This window comes from Akebia trifoliata, chromosome 1 (genome assembly GCF_017979445.1).
Source record: "Akebia trifoliata isolate Shusen 1 chromosome 1, ASM1797944v1, whole genome shotgun sequence".
In the NCBI taxonomy this organism is placed as follows: domain Eukaryota; kingdom Viridiplantae; phylum Streptophyta; class Magnoliopsida; order Ranunculales; family Lardizabalaceae; genus Akebia; species Akebia trifoliata.
In genome coordinates this window covers 2,420,646-2,442,540 of record NC_141375.1, presented here as the reverse complement: position 1 = coordinate 2,442,540, position 21,895 = coordinate 2,420,646, and the positions used below count along the sequence as shown (strand labels likewise).

The 21,895-nt window shown below is 32.8% G+C and overlaps 1 pseudogene; it reads right to left on the bottom strand.

The window, feature by feature from the left end:
* Window positions 1–2,190: 2,190 nt before the first annotated feature.
* LOC147410352 (trimethyltridecatetraene synthase-like) lies at window positions 2,191–3,886 on the bottom strand (annotated as a pseudogene).
* Window positions 3,887–21,895: the final 18,009 nt, after the last annotated feature.

Below are 21,895 nucleotides of genomic sequence, written 5' to 3'. Positions count from 1 at the left end.
GATTATTATTTGGATTAATAGATTTCATTTTTTAATCCAATAACCTTAACTTTGTTAATTGGACCAAGATAAAAAATAAACAAATAAATTAATAAGGTAACTTGTTTTGGTGAATTTAACTAATTTAATTCTTTACATTGTGATTTTCATTTCATTTTATCTTAGAATAGTTTTAATTCAGTTTCCTTTAATATTTCAAACCATGATTATTTTTAAGTCAAAAATTACTTGATCAACGTTGTCCCTGTGGATCGACTTTTACTTGCCAAGTTTTTTATTTATTTTGTTCTTTTATATTTTTATTGATAGTCTACACAAAACATTGAGTAGAACATAGATTTTGTAAGATAGGACAATTCTATCCATTAAATTGGAAAAGGTTCTTTAATGTGTCAATGAAAATGGAAGGAGTGAACAATATTGCGAAATGGTGTCAATGATTCAATTGTGGTTATATTTCTACATAGGATAGATAATAGTGCTAGTAGCACACATAACTATTTATTAAGGATCTCTTTTCTTGAGATATATAGTTTGACATATTATTATTTTTCCTTGAGACATATAATCTCAAATCTTTACTATTATAATAAGAAAAACCAAATAAACTCCAAGGCCTAGGTGCAATGGTAAAACTAGTGACAGGGTTCATGTATTTGAAATCGGCAGGCCTAGACATACTTTGTTGTGCATTAGGAAACTTTTGTGGTTCGAGGTTTGTAACCATAAGGTCAGTCCATATCTTGAATGGGGTGTGGGATACCTTGCCCTTACCTACAAAATCACGTTGGTTAACACTTAAAAAAAAGTATGTTATGTTAAATGATAATTTAATGCAAGAGAGTGTTTTTTAGAGTTGCTTTGTTGCCCTAAGTTTTACTTTTTACACCGCAAAATTTTAAATTAGTTATCACACTATAATTAAAGACTAAAACACACACTTCAAACATTACAAAGGTTAGGCTCAAATTATAATCTTAACATTACAAAACATTACGACACTCATTCAAACAATTTTAGATTATAATTAGGCTCGTATAAAATCTTATATGAAATATTTAGGGTGGGGCCCTTTAATCCCAGTTTATCAATAATAAAAAAATAAAAATAAAAATAAAATCTTATATGAAAAAATTAAATAAAGAAATTTAACAAAAAAATAATAATAATAACGAGAAACCTTCTGTTGGCACACTAACTTTTATTCATTCTCAATCACAAAAAAAAAAAAAAAAAAATGAGAGAACTTTTATTGGCACCCTAGCTTGTACTTGTTCTCTTATTTTCTTCATTTTAAATTGGGGTGTAACAAGTAAAAGTAAGGGGCCAAAGCATCCCTCTATTTTTTTAATAGGTAAACAAGGTAATTATTTTTGGCACCCCAACTTTTATGATAAGGTCCCACAAAGTCGTTTTTGGGACCGTAATTATATAAGGTTTATCGACACTTAATTGTTATTTGTCCTAAATAAACATGAATTATATTAATTTGTCAAATTATCGGAACTAATGAATTTTCTTACCATTTACAGGTAAAAAGGGCAAAATTCGAAGGTAAATATTTTTGTAACAATTTTTGTTACAATATACGAGTCAAGAAAGAGCATCCACCGCGCCACGATATCACCCTATCGCTTCATGGTAATCTCAATGAATTATGCCTCAAGATTCGAGCTGAACATTCTAGATGTTTTGGCTGTTGTAACAGAAAGCTCTTCTCGAAACGAATCAAGCAAAAAACTTGACCTAACAACCCGATTAAGAAAGCTATAAATTGAAGGATTATTCCCAAGAGAAGGGGTTCCTCTGAGGCCCTCTTGGTCCCTCTTCTTCTCCTAATTTCTTTGTATTTTTCTCTTTTCTTCTTGTAATCTTAGTTTAGTTTTTAGTTTAATTGGAAGTTTTGTAATAAAGGATGATCTAATTAATGTTCATGCTCAAGATCAATGAAAAAGACCTTTCATCTTTCTCATCTCTATTTTATTTTCTTATTTGTTACTCCTTGCGACGATCAGCTAAATTCTCCTTAAAGAGATTAAGGATGCTGGAGCAAGTTCGTCTTAATATTGTTGTTCTAATTCTATTATCTTTGCTTTAATTTTTTTATTATTATTGGTAAGCTGAGCTTCTCTACCTAAAAAACACTACTATCGACTGAAAATACAAATTAGATCTTCTTTTATAATTCTTAGAAGATCTTGAGGAATATTAGAACTATCATGAAAGATAAAAAAAATCATTTGAAACAGCCCCCAATTTCGCTAGATAATCCATTGTTTTGTTTGCTTCTCTCCACTGAAATTCGAATTCACATTCATCAAAGGCTTGTGCTTGGTCTGCAATTTCTAGCAATGTTTCTACATATTTCCACGAAGGTATGAATTCCCCCTTTATGCACTTGATAGAATACAACGAATCTGATGAAATCAGAATTCATTTGAATTCCCTTAATCTTGCAAATCGCGTTGTTTCTAATATAGCTTGGATCTCAATCTTGATAATGTCCTCTTTATCGCTATTACTCCAGCTAGCAAAATGAATTAATCCTTCGTTATCTCTTCCAATAAAACCAAAACCCTCCCCTTGCATTGATAATGATCCATCTGTATTGATCTTCAACCGCATTTTTTAAAGTTTGTGGATGTTTCAAGAGTTCAGACATCGCCCATTCCACTGTAACAGCTGAGCTCTCAGTTCTAGCCACCATTAAGTCCTGAGAATTAATTAAAGAAAGAAAGAAAAACAACTCTTAAGTAGTTCAATAAATGTCGTATTAAGAAGCTCAATGTGATGTTAAATTTAGATCTAAGATACTATAAGGAAACTAGAAATATTTACCTAAAACAAGATCACTCATCCCATAGATCTGGATTGTTTTAAAAGTGGCCCAATTAGGCCATGTTTCCAAAGAAAGTAAAAAAGTACAAGTAACTCTTGAAAAAAAAAAAGCTTTAGGAAAAAGTCGGACTTTAAATATAACGGTTATGTACCAATAAAATAGCCTTGACGTTAGTCCTGCTGAGCTTAACCTCGAGATTAGGATTTGCAGCCATCTCCAACAGCAACCCAATATAATCTTTCACTCCTTCGCTTCTCTTCTCAGAATGTTCATCAATAACATGCTCAAGAAACACATCAATCTTCGTTATCAATGCCTTCATTCGCCTCACATAGCCTTGTAAATCCATGAACCCAACCCAAGGTATCAAATCCCCAATATTCAAAGCTCCAATGAACAACATCCCCTTATCCAAATCTTTCTGAACTCCGCTGGTGTCATGATTGACGTCTTAGATTGAGCTTCATCTAAGTAATTCTTACCAAACACAGTACGACTCATAACTTTGATATTAGCATCAGAGAGACGATCTTTGAACGTAATTTGATTGCCTGATGAGGCGTACAAAGCTTTAATTAAGGCACGCATCTCTTCGGCACGTATGTACTGGCACGATTCAAGTCGTTTTGCACTAAATACTTCCATGACAAGCATCTTACGTGCTTGGTGCAAGTAGGGTCCGTAAGGAGACCATAGGATGTTGGAACAGTTGTAACTGGTGTACTTGGCCGAAGCAGTTTTGGGTCGATCGGCAAATGTGAGATCATGGGTTTTGAGGATTTGTTTGGCCATCTCGGCTGATGAGGCAATTACAACCGGGTATGACCCAAATTTGAGTTGCAATAGCGGTCCATACTTTTGGGATAGTTCGTGGCTCGAACGGTGTGGTAGGGATCCTATTAGGTTGAGGTTTCCAATTATGGGCCATGCTTTAGGCCCAGGTAGAAGATTTAATTTACGATGGCGACGATGGAATCGGAGGCCTTTTATGAGAAGCAGAGCTGCAAGCCATGCACCAAAATATACAGCCCATGTGGGTATCTCCATTGGTGATGAAGGTGGTGTGGATGTTGGAGATATTTATAATTGGAAAATTTTAAATCTCAAACTAGGTTTGTGTCAATCTGTTAAACCTACGGCTGCGATTTGAAGGAAAATAAAGATTTCCTTGATAAAACCATATAGGTAATATTATTGGGAATCACTAGGAGTATTCTTTAATCTCATCCATATACGTTTGACAAGTGCTTTCCTTGTGATTGAACTAAGAGAAGAAAGTTTTATTTGATTTTCTATCCTCTAATTTATTGAGCTAGAATGTTAGGCTCATTCTTTGATAGACTAATTCGCAAAAAAATTCTTAGCTATTAAGTTAATTTGAGATTTTCTCATTAGTCTTTTTCAGTTCTTTATTGATGAAGCTAACATGAAATAGATTGTCAAAAAATTGTGAGTAGGATGTAATTAAAAGGAGTAGTAATAATCTAACTTACCCACCACAATGTGAAAAAAGCCCAAATTTTGATGGCCTTGGGCCGTCAAATTTCATAAAATAAAATTTGACGGCCCAAGAGATTGAATTGACGTCGAAATTTTCATTGTCAAATTTTTTTTTTTTCGACGGGTCAAAACTATCAAATTAATGAAGGATGGGAGAAATTCGATAGTTCTAAACTGTCAAATCTGGGAACATCAGGAATTTCGACGGACCAATACCATCAAAATTCAGTTTTTTAAATTTGTGGGCCTTCGCCCGTCAATTTTTTATGTCGAATTTTTCAATTTTCACGTAGTGCACGTGGCATACTAATTGATACACCTGACATGACATGTTTGAAAACCGTAAATCTACTCTCCTCCTCAAAATACATAACTGTGCTCAGCGGCAGAGCCAGGCTTTTCCTGTAGTGGGGGCAAACTATGGTTAGTTGTATGGTGAAGATGAATGATTTTAAAGAGAAATTAAGAGGTTTTTAGTTTGAAGTTAAAGAAAATGATATTTAGGTCATTTCCAAATAATATTTGAAAAGTATCGGTCAAGAGACAATGCCAGCAACAAAAAATTAAGAGGTGAGGGAGTGGGGACAAATGGGACATGCAATTAATTGAAAATATAAGGGTGTCTCAAAGTTCTATGAGGGCAAAAATTGGAGGGAGGTGAGGGTGTAGGGCAAATGGGGAGGGAGGTGAGGATAAATGGAACATGTAATTAGTTGAAAATATAGGTGTGTCGACATTCTGTGGGGGCAATTGCCCCCGCCATCTCCTTACTAGCCCCGCCCCTAACTGTGCTTTCCCATAATAAAAGGGAAGTTCTGTATCCCAAAGAGTGCATATCTACAGTTCCAAACATGTCATGTCAAGAGTGCTTATTAAATATGCCACATGTGCAAGTCAGATTATCCCAATTCAATTAAAAGTCATCGGGTTGACTTAAAATTTTACCAAGTCAACATAATTTGATTGAATTTTAAGGTGACTCGGTAAGAAAACTTAATGGAGCTAACTCTTTGAGTATACTTCAAAACTTAGTTGATTCAATTTGAAACTTGGCATAGGCAAGGCAACCGAAAATAAACCGAGTGAGGTCAGAAACAAATATTCCATTTAAAGCTTTCATTTTTGCCCCAAAAATTACAACAAACTTCAAATCCATCATCATCAAACGCTCAAATTTATTCAACTTTGCCTTCACTACTTCGACTTCAACAAACTAGAACAAAACCCTTTAGTATTCTACTGAAAAATCCATCTTCAAGTTCTTGGATGCATTGAACCATTTTTTCAATCCATCGATTTTAACCTCTTCAAGAAAACCATGTTTTAGGAACTCAAAAAAATTCATCTTCTCCTATTTACCCAAAAAATCTATCTTGCTCATGATCAGATATGAAGAATGGGTTAAATCTTAACATTGAAGAGGGCATGTTCAATAATTAAATATTTTAATTTGAGTATTCAAGTTGACTCATGAAATTTTTCTTGACTCAACTCAATGACAATTCAAATTGAGTCAATTTTTGAGTTTTAAAACTATATTGAAAACAAGTGAACAGTAATGAAAAACTTAGCTACTATTGTTGGAACATAATCACGTATTAATTGAATCACTGACGGCTATATTATTAAAAGGTGTTATCATCTTAGGGCACTAACTTTAAAGTGATTAATTTGATTAAAGGTCTACCGATTTAATCAAATTTGAAACCAAAAAAGCATCCTGGTTCTAGATTCATTTTTATTGGAACCAATTAGAGTAGGGTTTCTTGGAATAGAATTGATTGAGAACCAAAATTGTTAGGACCCAATGAAAATTGAGAATTGGAATCATTTAAGGCGATATATATATATATATATATATATATTAATTTATAGTTTTAGTTTTGGTTCCATTGATTTGAGAATTATAACAAGAACCGATAGGAATCAGATCTGATAAAATGTAAATGTTCAGGTTAAAGGAACCAAACTGACCATTATCAATGAAAGTAATTTAATCATCAAAATGATCATGAATGGTAAATTAATAATTTGATTAAATAAATAGTAAAATAGTAAAAAATTCTAACTAATAATAAAAAAGTGTTGGGAAATACAAACTTATAAAATCAAAACTCACATTTAGCTATATTTTCCATTTCTCAAATAATGAAACCTATATATTAAAATTCACAAATAATAATCAAAATTTATAAAATTAGTTTTTTACATAATATAACTAACAATAATATTTATTAGAAAATAAAAAAATGTGCTAAACTTTTTGAGAAAGATTCACTGCTCACGTGGAAAAATCGGAGACTCGTCATCCAAATCCGAAGAATGAGTCAATGAGGTAGCTCACCAAACGTAGAAGACAATCTCCTCCTTTGATATATTATAGACTGATTTTTAATTTTAGAATGAAATAGTTTATAGCTTCTTGATGGTTGAGACTAATTTTGAAAACAAAATTGAGCGATTGAGAGTGATTTAGTGTGTGTTTAAAAGTTTAAGAGAGAGAGAGAGAGAGAGAGAGAGAGAGAATATTAGAGATTAGTGAACAGAAAGTGTGTCATGCCCCAAGTATCAGGATCTATGACCTGACCCAAGATTATGCACTACGTGAAAATTGAAAAATTCGACAAAAAAAATTGACAGGCTAAGGCCAATGAATTTTAGAAACTGAATTTTGACGGTCTAAGACAGTCAAAATTCATGATGTTCCCAGATTTAATGACTTAGAGTTGTTGAATTTCTCCCATTCTTTATTAATTTGACAGTTTTAGCCCGTCAAAAAAAAAAAAAAATGACAGTAAAAAATTCAACGTCAATTCGACTTCTTGATTCGTTGAATTTTATGAAATTTGACAGCCCAAGGCCATCAAATTTGGTGATGGTCTGACCTGCGATCCATGATGTAGGGGTGATTTAAGAAGAACCTACTTACACTTGTTAGACATTAAAAGATATTTTGGATCTAAGGGAAAATAGCTAACTTCGCATTTTCTTGAAAACATTTACATCTAACCAACCTGATTTTTTTTCTTAAATTCATCATGATCTAAATATGATTTTATTCTAAATTTACCCTTAGTCAAATCTAATAAGATCCCTAATCTAAATCCTAATAAACTAACAATGCTATTACGTAGTAAGACCTATTATATTATCATACTCCTTACTCTTATAATCTAGATATGACTTTGGATGAGGTAGTGGTGGAAATGATTGTGTGATGTTAAAACACTATAGCGAATCCAACAATATATAGTGACTATAAATAACAGCTCTTAAAACAAATTGTTTATACATGCCCATATTTGATTCGTCTACCACATCTTTGATTCCTGATCTCAATAAAAGATGTTTGCTGGTGATGGAGACATTTCTTTTGAATGTTCATCTAAACCAACAAAAATTGTAGATAATATAGATAATAATCAGATCGTGTTGATATATACGATTGCATGCATGATTGGTGAAAAAATAGATGACTGAAACAACAAAGAGGGTTTTTTTTTATATGATCAACCAATTGTTACAAATTTGTAATGATGAACTTAGTGCACACAGAGCTTGTAGTGGAAAGGAGATGACGAAGATATCATCGAGATGGGTTGTGGTGATGCTATTTAAAGAAAATCCCTACACAAGGCAATAGTTGGCAATTGAGTTTATGGCTCAAATACGAGTGTGTGAGCAATGATTGCACCATATAACTAGGACATTAGGATTTGATCAGATGATCAAGGCTTTAATATCATGTAGAAAAATGAAATTCTATTGATTATATATGATTAAGATTACACGAATCCTAAAAGATTTATTCGTATCTGTTTTGTTAATGACACATTCATATATCTGTTCCTCGAATTATTTATGTTTGTGATCATCATTATTGTGTCTCTATCCTCTAGCCTTAACCTAACATTTGGACCTCGAGGAAATCATGCAAACATGGAGACTCGTTTCAACATTTTTAGCCACCCAAACACAACAATGATAATAGAAGATAGATGGGTGGAATTATTATTGTATTGGAAAATACATACAAAATGACTAATGGACAAAGGACCATAGTCGAAGAAAAATGATTGCGGCTGTTAGAGAAAAAAGTGAATTATTCATTCAATTTTTGGCACTTAAATGGGTTTGCTTGTGAATGTTTAGACGGGTGCATTTATATAATTTTAAAATTTAATATCATTTTGTATAAAAATAAAATAAAATGAGAGGATATTACATCTAAATTTTAATATTGTATGTGAAAGCAGGGTCGCGCGGTAAGTGCAATTGTCAAAACATTATGAGTCAAAATGGTAATTTGTGGAGTCAAAGTGTAATTTACCATTTTTTTTATCGATAAATTGGGGTGATCACCAGTGCGGAGGTTATTTTTAGCAAAAGAAATATAATTTCAATATCCAAGACTCCTGTTACCATCTTTGTTTCTAGTTTTCTAAAACATTTTTTTTTCCTTATTTTAATTACAAAATCACCAATAATAATAATAATGATGAATGTACGTGGTTTTGTAAGTGCTTGGGTATGTGACTGACATTGCAAGGGCACAGAGCCACACATCTTTTTCCTACGTACCCTGATGAAAAAGATCTATGATTTTGTGCCCTCACCACATCAGTGACGTACGTATCAAAAATCTCGTGCATTCATCACAAATCAATAATAGAGTTGCGATGCATGAATGTACATGGTTTTGGTATATGGCAAGAACACAGAACCACAAATCTTTTTCATCGGGATACACATGAAAAAGATGTATGATTTTTTGCCCTTACCATGTCAATCGTATATTCATAATAATAAGGCACATGTTAAAGTGTATAAATGCACTTTAGAAATTGGAATCCGTGGGTATCTTGATAAAAAATAATCTTTTAAAGTTATTTTCAGTACAAAGTCTTATTTTCAAAGTGTACTTATTACAATTTAATGTGTGCCTAAGAGAACCATAATACTAATAATAAACTTATCATCTTGTTAGGTCCACCTTAATGTACAACAAATATACTTTGGAAATTAAAATTCAGCGGATATTTTCATAAAAAGTAACAATTTGAAGGGTATTTTCACTATAAAATTCAATTTTAAATATGTATTTATTGCACGTTAACGTGGGCCTCTTAAGACAGACGTTAACTAGACGGAAAATGCTGGAATGATACAAATGAAGATACAAAAGTAATAAAAATGATGTGTTGACGTGCACATAACCGTAAATGCTTTTTTACTCATGTCTCGCAGAAAAACATCTTCAGTTATGTGCTCGACACCACAAATTTTTCTCACCCTTGTGTCTCCCTTTGTGTCACTCCAGCATGACTCTAACGAGATCCAAAAACTTTTTATTGGTAAAAAAAAAAATCAGCATGTTTCACGGGAAAGGGTATAGTATGTTAGATATACGTGTGGAAGATTGACGTTCAAAGCATTTTTCTCATTTATGCTTCCGTCCTAATAATTGTCCACGTGTTTGTTGGAGATTAAAGAGTGGCTACGTCATATACTGATACCCATATCTGTATCAAAGTTTTGTTCCTAACTTCGTACAACACGTGAATACGTTGTACGTGATACGACTATTTTATTACAAAAGTCAAAAACTCTTAATTGAACAAACGTTACTTTATGAAACACACCATCATGACTGACTTTAGTAGGATTTTAAATTTTACTAAAGGTCGTTGGGCCAGGATGGATTATAAAATTAGTAATCCAAAAGACATTTGCTTGTAGATTTCATGGAAAAATCTAAATTTAAAAAATCAAAAATCAAAAATCAAAAACCATTTTGAAGTTCATCCTAGGTGTTGAAAATGGATTGCTAATGAACTCTAAATTTTAAAACTAAACTCGAGCGGTGAAAATTAACTTTTTTTTTCAATTTTTTTTTTTTTTTTTTTTTTTTTTTGCGTAAAGATCATTCTTTCCTTGTCGGGTGAACTATTTTTTCAAAATGGCCTTAATCTCTCGATTGGAGATTTCAATTTGCTCATTTGATTGTGAATGATACTGGATGGCCACTTTATGAGTTATTGCATACTTGCGCATTAGAATTTCAAAAATCCGATTACAAAGTGTTTACCATCATTATTGATTATAGCATAGGGTGTACCAGATCTGGCAAACACGGTATTTTTGGTATATGGTGAGGTGACCATCCTCACAATATATCAACCAATTCTAAAACTTCTAACCCTATGAAATTTGGTTACAAACTAACAGTAAAAAATGAACGGTTCACGATTTTTCAACTTGTAAATTGGAACTAACAATTTCAGAATAGGTTGATTTTTTGTGAAGATGTTCTTCCTCACCATAAACTGGTCCTCACGAAAAATGGGCTTCCCAATCAAAAACTTTTACCCCATATAGGGCAAAACACGTTATCTATATATATAGTTGGGATGCATAAACTCAACAAAACAAACTCACATGTTCACTTATAATTCCCATTGTTGATATACTCATATCCAACCATTAAAATTTAAGATGACGTGGCATGGTTACAATTGAAAAAAAAAAAAATTAGATTGTTAGGAAGTCGATTTAAGTTTATATGGGGTGAAGCTAATGGACTTGAGCACAACGGACAGTGGCTAGCTGTTTACTGGGAAACCCACTCTTTTATTTTCTTTAGCATGAGCCCAATTCTTTGAGTCCAAAACAATAAGGCTATCTTCAACAATTAGTCAACCACAACCCACAAGGCAATAATGAGGTGATACGATTCTAAATTGTAACGTGATAATCAAATTACAAAATAAGAGTAAAAAGTGAATAAGATTAGAGATTAGTCTGATTAGAGATAGATCAGACCTCGATCGATTTGCGATGGTCAATCTCTTAAACTCAAAAAGATTTGTAATTAATTTTCTCATTGATTTTCTAATAAAAATACAATTGTATATTTAAAGATAAAAAAGATAAAAATCTTAATCTAACTAACCTTATTTTTTTTTTAAATTCATCCTGATCTAAGTCTGATTTTATTCTAAATTTACTCTTGATCCAAATCTAATAAAATTCCTAATCTAAATCCTAATAAACTGATAATACTATTATGTAGTAAGACTTATTCTATTATCATACTCCCTACTCGTATAATCTAGATACGTAACATGAGGGCACCAACTAATGACAATGACTTGGGTGAGGTAGTGATGGAAATGATTGTGTGATGTTGAAACACTATAGTAAATATAATATATAGTGACAAAAAAAAATTTTGTTTATGTATGCCCATATTTGATTCGTCTATCACATATTTGATTCCTAATCCCAATAAAAGAAGATGTTTGTTGATGATGGAGATGCTTCTTTTGAATGTATATCTAAACCTACAAAAATGTAGATAATATAGATAATGATCAGATTGTGTTGATATATACGATTGCATGCACGATAGGTAAAAAAGTAAATGACTGAAACAACGAAGAGGGGGTTTTTTTCTATGATCAATCAATTGTTACAAATTTGTAATGATGGACTTAATACACACGGTGCTTGTAGTGGAAAGGGATGACGAAGATATTGTCGCAATGGGTTGTCGTGGTGTTATTTAAAGAAAATTCCTACGTGAGGCAATAGTTGACAATGAGTATATGACTCAAATAGGAGTGTGTGAGCAATGATCGCACCATTTATCAGAAGAGTATATAATTAGGACATTAGGATTTGATCAGACGATCAAGGCTTTAATATCATGTAGAAGAATGAAATTCTATTTGATTATATTTGATTGAGATTACACAAATCCTAGAAAGTTTGATCTTATCTGTTTTGTTAATGACATATTCATATATCTCTTCCTCGAATTGTTTATGTTCGTCCTAATCATCATTGTGACACTATCCTCTTGCCTTAACCTAACATTTGGACCTCAAGGAAATCATACAAACGTTGAAACACGTTTCAACATTTTGACCACCCAAACACAACAATGATAATATAATATAGATGGGTGGAATTACTATTGTATTGGAAAATACATACAAAATGACTAATCCACAAAGGACCATAGTCGAAGAAAAATGATTGTGACTGTTAGAGAAAAAGGTGAATTATTCAGTCAATTTTTGGCACTTAAATGGGTTAACTTGTGAATGCTTAGATGGGTGCATTTATATAATTTTAAATTTTAATATTATTTTGTATAAAATAAAATAAAATAAAATAAGAGGGTAAAACAACATCTAAATTTTAATATTGTATGTGAAAGCAGGGTCGGTAAGTGCAATTGTCAAAACATTACGGGTCAAAATGGTAATTTGCAGAGTCAAAAGTGTAATTTACCATTTTTTATCGATAGACTGGGGTTGAACCCCCCACCCCCACGAAGTTATAGATTACTTAGGAGGGTCGGTAAGTGCAATTGTCAAAACATTACGGGTCAAAATGGTAATTTGCGGAAGAAATACAATTTCAATATCCAAGACTCCTGTTACCATCTTTGTTTTTAGTTTTCTAAAACATCTTTTTTCCTTACTTTTACTACAAAATCACCAATAATAAATATAATGATGAATATATGCGGTTTGGATAAGTAGTTGGGTACACGACTGACATGGCAAGGGCATAGAACCGCATATCTTTTTCTTATGTATCCCAATGAAAAAAATCTATGATTTTATGCCTTTGCCACATCAGCGGTGTATGTACCAAAAACCTAGTGCATTCATTACGATTCAATAATAGAGTTGCACTCAATGAATATACGTGGTTTTAGTACATGGCAAGGCCATAGAATCATAGATCTTTTTCATCGGGATACACCTAAAAATATGTGTGATTTTTTGCCCTTACCATGTCAATCACGTATTCATAATAATAAGGCACATGTTAAAGTTCAATAAATGTACTTTAGAAATTGGAATCTGAGGGTATCTTGATAATAAAAAAATAAATAAAAGTCGTGCGAGGGGACAAAGGTGACAAAAACGTGTGGTGTCATTCACACTACCATAGATTCTTTTCTACGAGATATGATTAAAAAGCATCTACAATTATGTGCGCACCACCACATCACACTACGTGAAAATTGGAAAATTCTACAGAAAAAATTGACGGGCCAAGGCCCAAGAATTTTAGAAACTGAATATTGACGGCTTAGGACCATCAAAATTCTAGATATTCCCAGATTTGACGGCTTAGAGCTGTCGAATTTCTCTCATCCTTCATTAATTTGACAGTTTTGGCTCATTGAAAAAAAAAAAATTTGACAATGAAAAATTCAATGTCAATTCAACCCCTTTGTTTGTCAAATTTTATAAAATTTGACGGCCCAGGACCATCAAATTTGGGCTTTTTCCACATTGTGTCATTTTTGTCACCTTTGTGTCTCAGTTTGTGTCATTCCAGCATTTCCCATAAAATAATCTTTTAAGACTATTTTTTAGTACAAATCCTATTTTCAAAGCGTAGTTATTACAATTTAACATGTGCCTAAGAAAGCCATAGTAATAATAATAAACCTAGCATTTTGTTAGGGCCCATGTTAACGTGCAATAAATTTCTTTGAAAATTGGAATTCATAGGATATTCTCATAAAAAGTACCGTTGTTTAGGGTATTTTTGCTATAAAATTCAATTTTCGAAAATGTATTTATTGCACCTTAACATGTGCCCCTTAGGGCAGACGTTAACTAAATCCATAAACTTTTTATCGGTGAAAAAAGAGTCGTGCTGGGGTGACACAAGATTTATTGTGATTCTCACAATTCTAACATGGAGATGGATACATAACCATAGATGATTTTTACTTGTATCGCAAGGAAACACATCTATGGGTATGTGCACATCCCACGTCAGATTTGTGAGAATCACAGTAAATACCCTGTGTCATTCTAGCATTTTTCGTAAAGAGTAATGCTGGGGTGACATTACGATTTACTGTGATTCTCACATTTCTGATGTCGAGGTGCGCACATAACTGTAGATGATTTACTTGTATCTCAAGAAAATACATTTATGACTATCACATCAATGCAGTGAAAAATAAAGTCCCACCCTAATTTTCCTAGTTATATGTGTGGAGGGTGGACCCACTGATGCAAATGAATGTTTCTTCGAAGATCAAACGCATTTTTCTCGTTTATGCATCCATCCTGATAATTGTCCACGTGTTTGTTGGAGACTAAAGAATGGCTACGTCATATACTGATATCGATATCTGCATCAAAGTTTTAATCCTAACATCGTACAACACGTGAATACATTGTACGTGATACGACTATTTTATTACAAAAGTAAAAAACTCTTACTTGAGCAAACCTTACTTTATGAATCACGCCACCATGACTAGCTTAGTAAGATTTTAAATCCTACTAAAAGTCGTTTGGCCAGCATGGATTATAAAATTAGTAATCCAAAGACATTTACCTGTAGATTTCATGGAAAAACCAGATTTAAAAAAGAAAATTAAAACCAAAAACCATTTTGAGGTTAATCGTAGGTGTTGAAAATGGATTGCTAATGAACTCTAAATTTTGAAACTAAACTCGAGTAGTGAAAAATAACTTATTTTTCGATTTGTTTTTTTTTTTTTTTTTGGATTGCATATCTTTGAAAATAGATTGCATAAAGATCAATCATTCCTTGTGGGATGAACTATTTTTTCAAAATGGCCTTAATCTCTCAATTAGAGATTTCGACTTGCTCACTTGTTTGTAGATGATACAGGACGGCCACTTTATGAGTTATTGCATTGCGCATTAGAACTTCAAAAACCTGATTACAAAGTGTTTACCATCATTACTGATCATAGCACGGGGTGTACCATATCTGACAAACACAGTATCTTTGAAAAATTGAACAACGACTTTATGGTCGTTTGTTCAACATACCGTAACTTTTACTTATTTCGACACATAGTCTACTATGACTAGAATATACTAGAATCCATGTGAAATTGGAAAAGGGCTAATAAAGTTGATGTCCCATGCTTTGAAAATTTTGATGATTAAGATTAGTTGTTGGGGCATCTGATTTCTCTTGCTAATCTTACCCAAATATAGGCCTCCATCACAAGATTTAACAAAGAGACTCCCATCTTGAAAGACGATGTGCCAGTAGAAACCACACTGTAATATTTTTGCGATAGTCTTTTTACCATCAAAATTCCCCTTATAGGCATGGTTGTGACATAATTTTAAAATGCTCCTCTGATTTCCATCAGAAATACACCATATAATTATTTAGTCCGGGTAATGCTTAGTAAGTATGTGTCATCTTAAAAAACCATTTGAATTTGACGAAAAATCACATCCTCTTTTTTTTTTTTTTTATCCATGAGACTGGTGTTTGCCTTTTCACAAGGTAGTTGACAATATTGGCATACCATGGCGTGTCAAGGCTAGAGATTGACGTGATTTATTCATCAAGAAAGTTCTCAAAGATAAGTAAGGAGTCCGAATTTGTTTCAACTACTAATCTGGATAAATGGACTGTGACCACATTCTCGTATCCTTTCTTATCTCGAATTTCAAAATCAAATTCTTATAGTAATAGAATCCATCAGATTAGCCTTACTTTTGCATCCTTTCTGACAAGAAGGTCTTTCAGCACAGTATGGTCCGTTAAAGTCACGACCTTGGACCCAATTAAGTAAGATCGAAATTTGTATAACGTGAAAACAACTACTAACAGTTCCTTTTCAGTGGTTGAATTGTTGAATTGGGCCTTGTTGAGAATTTTGCTCACATACTAAATGACGTGAGGTAGTTTGTAAACTCTTTGGCCCAATGCAGCACCTATAATCTAATCGTATGCATCTCACATCAACTCAAAAAGGAGATCCCAATTAAGTGGCTGGATGATAAGAGCTGAGGTCAATTCAGTTTTGAGTCTCTCACAGGGTTCTAAATAAAGTGTAGATAGATCAAACATGGTGTCTTTAACAAGTAAATCACACAAGGGTTTGGAGATTTTTTCAAAATCCTTGATAAAACGTCAAAAATCTTGCATTTCCTAAAAATAAGCAAACTTCCTTAGCCATATTTGGTAGAGATAGATTTGAAATAAAATCAATTTTTTTACTTTATCTACCTCGATTCCTTTATTGAAGATAATGTGTCCTAGAATGATTCCAGAGGTTACCATGAAGTGACACTTCTCTTAATTAAGTACACGATTTTTCTCTCGACAACTAACAAAGACTTGCTTAAGGTGACTTAAACAATCATTGAAGCTGGAACCAAACATAGAAAAATCATCCATGAAGATTTACAAGAATTTTTCTATCATATTAGAGAAAATACTCAACATGCACTGTTGGAAAGTGTCGAGTGCATTGCATAGCCCAAAAGGCATGCAATGATAATCAGATGTCCCAAAGGAGCATGTGAACGTTGTCTTTTCCTAGTTTTTTGAAACAATCATGATTTGATTGTATCTCGAATATCCATCAAAGAAGTACTAGTAAGCATGTTTGATTAATATTTCAAGCATTTGGTCAATAAATGGAAGGGGGAAGTAATATTTTCAAGTTATTGAATTCAACTTCATGTAGTTGATGATTACTCGCCACCCAGTCTAGTTGCTAGTAAACATCAATTCATCATTACAAGATAGGGTATATAATACATGAATCTAGTAATTTGAGGATTTTCCCTTGAACAACATTTTGTAAAGCCTGATTTAGTCACCTTTGTGATTCTTTCGAAGGTTTGGAATTTTCTTCAAGGTGGATTTAGTACATAACCATAAAGGGATTACTGCCCTTGATATCAACTATGGTCCAACCTATAGTCTTGCAACATTCGCATAGAACATCAACTAATTGTTTTTCTTGGGACTGCCCTATGTTGGGTCAGATGATGATTAAAAAGTTTTCATCATCTTCAAGGAATGCATACTTCAAAGTATCTGGTAATTTCTTCAACTCAAGTTTGGGAGTCTCTATAACTAGTAAAGGAGGTAAAAAAAATGGGGAGACTCTTGGCTTTTGGTTGTTATTTTTAAAAATCCATTGTAAGGATAGATTCAAGTAGGGAATTGACCTCCCCAATGGATTTTTCCATATCAAAATAAATGCAAAATTGGCGTAAGTATTCTTCTAGCAAGTGAATGTGCTCCACTTCTTTAAATGTGCTACTGATTAAAGTATTAATCATGTTGACCTCTTCCAACTCATCCATATTTATGGATTGGAATTTTCTATGAAAAACATTCATTTTGACTTTTATGTCTCCAAACTCTAAGGTCAAGATCTTATTCCTACATCTAATCAAGACATCAGATGTATCCAAGAATGGTCTGTCTAAGATGATAAGAACATGGTTATTTGGGTTGATGACATGTTCAATGTCAAGAACCACAAAATCAATTGAGAAATAGTAGTCTTTAACTTTAATGATATCCTCCACAATTCCCTTGGGAACCTTAACCGATCTATCTGCTAAACTCAATGTGATATCAATAGGTTAGAGTTCCCCCAAACCTAGTTGATTGTAGACAAAGATTGAAAGAAAGTTTATGCGGCCCCCCTATGTCTAACAAAAATTTCTTAGTCATTATGTCTCCAATGTACACATAAATTGTAGGACAACCAAGGTCCTTGAATTTAGGTACAATTATCTTTGGATCAAATAAGAAGATTGGGTTGTCATCACAACTTCCTTAGGCACGAGGGGTTTTCTCTTCATAATAGTGAGATCTTAGAAAATTTTAGCATAGAAGAAAATCTGATGGATTGCATCTAAAAAAGGAATATTAATTTGAATGTTCTTGAACATTTCTAAAATCCCTTCTAGCTATTTCCCTTTCTTATTGTCTGTAAACTTATGTGGAAATGGGGCTCTGGGAATGACTACTTATTTTTCAAGTGGTAGAGATGTTTCCTTTATTGTGTCCTCTTCGTCTATCACATGCTCATTATTGTTGGAGTCATTATATTTTGTTGGGGACTTGTGCTTCTCACTGGGGCTATGAACGTGATTGTCCACCATTTTCCCATAACGAAACGTATGGATTGCTTGGACAAAATCATTAAAAGAGTTTAGTTGACTTACTATTTCGAATTGGCTTTTTAAGGCATTCTATACATGTCCTCTTGGATTTGAAATTGTCTGATAGAGAATTGCCCTGTATTCCTCTCTTCAACAAAAATAGCCAATTGAACTAACTCAACCTCAAGTTTGGTGATTGCTTATGCATTCACTCGGTTGACTTGATATTGGTTCTATTTGGTCTAGATTTTGTTGTTGAATGATTTATTGTGATTCTTTCAACAAGTCAGTCATCATTGCTTCTAATGACAAGTTTGTCTGTGCAACCAGGAGATAATAGTTAGTCATAGGGTCGACAACAATCGCTCTTTAATAAGAATTTTAAGATTATGAAGAGTATGGTTGTTGTGAAACCAAAGCTAGTTTCGTAGTGGGTTGAGGTTGTGTATTATAGTTTTCTTGAAACCTGGAGTAGATGGGCTCATTTTAATGATATGATAAATTGTGGTGAAACCTATTGTCAGGGTGGTATGTCTGATTGAAAGAATTTGGAGTGGATTTCCTATAAGAGTTATATGTTCCTATAACATTGGCTTGGTTAGCCTTTACTATTGACAAATTTGGACAGCTCTCTTTGGAATGATCGAAACTTGCACATAAGAGGCATGTTGATTGTGTTTCAGTTGTGACATGTATCATTAGGGTAACCTCTTGGTAGTTAGCTATGATATTGAAAACATCAAATTTCTTATTTAAATTATGTATACCATTGACAAGGCTTGTCATGAATTTTTTGAGATCAAGATCAATCTTCATCTCTTACATGCCTGGTTTCTTGGGTCCTACGTCATTTCTATTAAACTCTCCTAAGTTAGTGTTCAAGTTTCAACTATTTTCTGTCAGTTCTATGAAGAACTCATATGCCTGATTAGGAGTTCAATTCATGAATTTGCCTTTGTGCATAGACTCTAATAGGATATCTTGGGCATGTGAAATACCTCAATAGAAGAAATTTACCAATTGGACTTTATTTATCCCGTGATGAGGTCATTTGATGAGCAGGTCATTGAATTGTTCCCATGATTGGAGAATTCTCCATCAGGTTGTCCTTTAAAATTCTTAATATTATTCTTAAATTTTTCTATCTTTGCCATTGGAAAGAATTTGGTTATGAATTTTTTTTTTTTTTTTTTTTTTTGATAACCATGTAGTAATAGAGTTAAAGGCATGATCCTTTAGGAAAACAGGGAACAACCTTAACTTGACACTCTTATCGTTCAAGTTACCATTTCCAAAAGTCTGACATAGAGTCAAGAGTTTGTTTAGATGGTTATAGGATTGTTCAGTTTCAAACCCATGAAATTTAGGGAGCATATTAAATGTATCTACCCTAATTTCGAATTGTGCCATATTAGTTGGGGCAAGGCAATATATGAAGGTGAAGTGGGTGTAATTGGGGCAAATAACTAATTGAGAGTTCTTTGTTCTTATATGGTAGGTTGAGGTGGAATAGGTTGTTGACTAGACTACTGATCCATGTCAAAGATCTAGGGAATAGGTATGGAATTGAATTCTTTCCTAACCCTAGGAACTGGATGGGATCTTGTAATCTTGAAATCAAATGGCTCAAGTGATTCTTATTGAGATCTCCTACCTACCATACACTAAAAAATCACAAAGAAATATGGAGGAATTCACATAGTTTTTTGATAGGTTCCTATAGACTTAGTAACTTCTTACTATTTCAAAGGGGTAGTCGAAGCCTCCAACCGAGTTATCTAAAATCAGAATCAGCCAGTTCAATCTTCAAAGGAGATGTGATATATAATGCTGAGCAAAGGCACTCTTAAATCACATTCTCGTCTCGAATAAATATACTATATTCCCCTAATTAGCGGGACACGATTTTTCTTAGGTACTAACTTCGATCAAGAAATGCAAATTGGTACAACTCAAACTAACTTTACTTATTGAGCTCAATGGGACCTAAAGTCAAGTCTATCTTTAATTATGAGCTATTGTGAATTCAATTTTCCTAGTAGGGCAAGAGATAGGTGATGAAATTTGATTCTTATCATATTATGTCATTCTCGTAACAGTGCCATTTTTACTAAATGTGAATCTAAAAGTATGCAGTTAATTTAACAAACACAATACAGAAACCCACTAATTATATTTTCGTGGGGGTACGAGTCTTACCTTCTGTTCCAGATGGGGAATGAACTAGTTGAGTCGACTTGGGACACTGACACCAATTTTGATATATGAACCCGAAGGGCTGAGGCAGTTATGTCCCACTGTCGTCCTCTCCTAAAACTATTAGACTCCGAGCCTCTTCGGATAAATTCAAAAAATTTTAAAGTTGTTCACAATAAAGTCCTACTACAAGTTTGATCTACGAAAAAAAAGAAGAAAAAAAAGTTGATGTTTATGTTAGGGAATCCGATTTAGATGACCAAATAATATTTCAACTGTGACTCTATGTCAAATCCACCACCTGAAACAACATATAAATCCAAAGTCAAAAACCAAAAAAATAATATTCCATTAAAATTCTTAAAAGTGCAGAGATCATGTAGTTAAAAACCTAGACGAATAAAAAATTCACTACGCCACGGTAAATTTTTTATTTCCAATTATTCTGAACAAATTAAGAATTAGCATAAAAATTGTGGAAATTTATTTGCAAAATAAAACTTGGATTCGTTGAAACCCTAATTGGATCTCGTCAAAATTAGATCAAAATCGTTGTCCCCGGCAATGACACCAATTTGTTTGTCATATATTATCACAAATAAATAATAAAAACAAAATAATAATGCCTTGGCAAATAAGGGGTCGATCCACGGAGCCAACGTTGATTCAAAATTCTAACTTGACATGATTAAGGTTGAAAGTAACTAATAAAAATTGATTTATAGAAAATTAAGTCACTTAGAAAAAAATAGAGAAAGATGAGATTGCAATGTAAAAAGAGTTAGAGCGATCGAATCCACCAAGAACATTGAATCTTACTCGAATATATGTATTTTCTCTTTATCTCGATCCAACCAATGAATCTAATGTTGTTGGATCGGAATATACTTTTTTTAAACACAGATAGAAATCTGAATTTGCAATTACTTTCAGAAAAACATAATCATAAAAACTACTTAAGTTAATATTAATGAAGCATGATTTAAATTGATCTGATTAAAGATTAAATCATCAAGAATAAAACAAGTTAATCTAGAACTATTTATCTGTTTAATTAAAATTTTATCACATAATATCAATGAAGCATAAACACAAAACAAATATTTTGATTAAGATTTCTTACTCTTGGCTTCATCGATCTCTCTACTGGAAAATCTAGCCACAAATCATTGCAAGAGTAGATAAAAATATAAATAAAAAAGAGATTGAGAGAGAAAAGAGTTATTCTATTTTTATTGATCATGAATGAGCGAGTTGCTCCTCCTTGATTACAATGCTTGAATTTAAAACCTAAAACCCAAAAAATGATAAAAAGGGAAGAAAGAAAATATAGAGAACAAAGGATGGAAGATGATCATTTTGGCTTGGTTTGGTCTCTATTTATAAATACTAGATTAGGGTTTCTAGATTC